At 52.1% G+C, this 2,629-nt stretch overlaps 1 pseudogene; it reads left to right on the forward strand.

Moving 5' to 3' along the window:
• The first annotated feature begins 203 nt into the window (after positions 1 to 203).
• On the forward strand, positions 204 to 2,164 carry LOC116268097 (pyrophosphate-energized vacuolar membrane proton pump-like; annotated as a pseudogene).
• Positions 2,165 to 2,629: the final 465 nt, after the last annotated feature.

Raw genomic sequence — 2,629 nt, forward strand, 5'->3', positions numbered from 1 at the left:
ATCTACAACATCTTCCAGGTGGAGAAGATCAAGGTGCGCGGCGGGTACACCGGCGACTCCAACATAAAACCCCTCACCTCGCACCAGGAGGAACTCCTCCTCGAACTTGGAGACAAGATTTCCGAGGTAAACGATCACTGATTTAGGGCGCCAAGGAGTTTCTCAAGGCTGAGTACGCCATCTGCTTCATCTTCATCGCCGTGATGTTCATCATCATCACCTTCCTTACCGAAGAGGGCATCTGGACCGCCATCGCCTTCCTCATCGGCGCAGTCGTCTCCGTCATCTGCGGCATCATCGGCATGGTCATCGCCACCAGGACCAACTACCGCGTCACCTTCTGCGCCTACAACTCCCTCTCCAGCGCCTTCAGGACCGCCTACAGGGCCGGCTGCGTCATGGGATTCGCACTCGTCTCCCTCGGACTCCTATCCTCACCGTCCTCATCGTCCTCTACAAGCGGTTCAGAGGACTCAACGACGGAGATAGCAATAACGAGTATTTCAACGGACTTTTCGAGTCGATCGCCGGCTACGGTCTGGGAGGCTCATTCGTTGCCCTCTTCGGAAGAGTGGGAGGAGGTATTTACACCAAGGCTGCCGATGTGGGAGCCGATCTGGTCGGAAAGGTCGAGCAGGACCTGCCCGAGGACAGCCCTAAAAACCCCGCCACCATTGCCGACAACGTGGGAGACAACGTCGGTGACGTCGCCGGCATGTCTGCCGACCTCTTCGGATCGTTCGCCGAGTCCACCTGCGCTGCCTTGGTCATCTCCTCAGACACCCTGGTGGGAAGCGGATCATGCAACTTCTTCATCAGCAACCTGATGTACCCTCTCCTGCTGATCGCTTTCGGTATCGTCATCTGCATCTTCGTCAGTCTCCTCGCCACTGACATCCTGACCGTCAGCACAAACGACAAAATTGAATCAACCCTTAAGATCACCCTCATCGTTTCCACCGTCCTCCTCATCGGCATTGCCTACCTGGCAGCCGTCCTGCCTACCCTGGACAGTTCGAGCTCAGATTGCTCGGAAAGACCATCAAGGACGCACTCCTCTCTATCCCTTCCTCTGCACTCTCTTCGGCCTCGTCTCCGGATTGGTCATCGCTGCATTCACCGAGTACATCACTTCCCACGCCTACCAGCCTGTCCGTGAACTTGCTGAGAGCTGCCGATCAGGCGCCGCCTCCAACGTCACCCTCGGACTCGCCCTCGGATACTTCTCAACTGTCGTGCCAGCTATCTTCATCGCCGTTACTGCCTACTTCTCCAACTACTTCCTCGGATACTACGGAGTCGCCCTCGCCGCCCTCGGCATGCTACCAACTTGCCCCTCTCCCTCGCCATTGACGGCTACGGCCCCATCAGTGACAACGCTGGAGGCATTGCCGAAATGTCCGAGCTCGACCCATTCGTCCGCGAAAGGACTGATGCTCTCGACGCTGCTGGCAACACCACTGCCGCTATCGGAAAGGGATTCGCCATCGGATCGGCTGCTTGGTCTCTCTCGCCCTCTATGGTGGTTTCCTCCACAACGCTGGTCTCGAATTCAGCTCCCTCATCTCCATGGCTGAGCCTGAGATCTTCGCAGGTCTTCTCATCGGGCCATGTTGCCTTACATCTTCTCCGGATTCACCATCAAGTCGTCGGTAAGGCTGCTCAGGCATGGTGACTGAAATCAGACGCCAGATCAGATCAGATCCCGGCATTCTTCGTGGAACTTCCGAGCCTGACTTCAGAGCTTGCATTTCCATCTCCACCAGGGCTGCTCTCATCGAGATGATTGCTCCTGGCCTTTTGGTAAAGATTAATTTATTTAGGTAATCCTAACTCCTCTCTTCCTCGGTTTCGTTTTCGGCCCCAAGATCTGCCGGTTTCCTCCCTGGAGCCATTGTCAGTGCCGTCATGATGGCTACTTCCGCTGCCAATACTGGTGGTGCTTGGGATAACGCAAAGAAATACATTGAGAGCAAGGCTCTGAAGGACGAGCATGGAAACCCATCGGTAAGGGAACCGAGTCCACAAGGCTGCAGTTGTTGGAGACACTGTGGGCGATCCTCTGAAGGATACTTCAGGCCCCGCTCTGAACATCCTGATGAAACTGATGGCCATTATTTCCCTCGTGTTTGGCAGCAAGTTCGCAGACATCCACCCTGTTTGATGATCATGATTACATCAATTATCATTACTCATGGTAATAGAATTTTAGACAATATTTTTTATCAAAGGACCCAATATTTTATTAATATGTCCAAGCTAAGAACCCAACCCATCAATAAAGAGAAATCGAAGGGCAAGAATAGCCCATCGCCAGAAAGAGCCAAGAGGAATAGCGAAACAGATAAGTTCAAAATATCGAGTCTGGAATTGGAGGCTACTTTCTTGACAAAACAGCTCAGCATATAACTTTAGAAAAAAGATCAGTACATCCATTAATTGCGAGAGGAAAATCTAAACCTGCAGAGCCAGATTCAAAAATTAAAATCGAATAAAAGCGAAGCCACCATAAAGAAACTAAAGAATATCCCTCTTCTGAACATATCAGCAAGCAATATTCTCATTGAGGATGACTCTACTTATGCCAAAGATGAAGTGGACGTCATCAAAGAGATCTGCCAAAGAGTCT

The sequence above is a fragment of the Nymphaea colorata genome, unplaced genomic scaffold (genome assembly GCF_008831285.2).
Source record: "Nymphaea colorata isolate Beijing-Zhang1983 unplaced genomic scaffold, ASM883128v2 scaffold0108, whole genome shotgun sequence".
NCBI classification, from domain to species: Eukaryota; Viridiplantae; Streptophyta; class Magnoliopsida; order Nymphaeales; family Nymphaeaceae; genus Nymphaea; species Nymphaea colorata.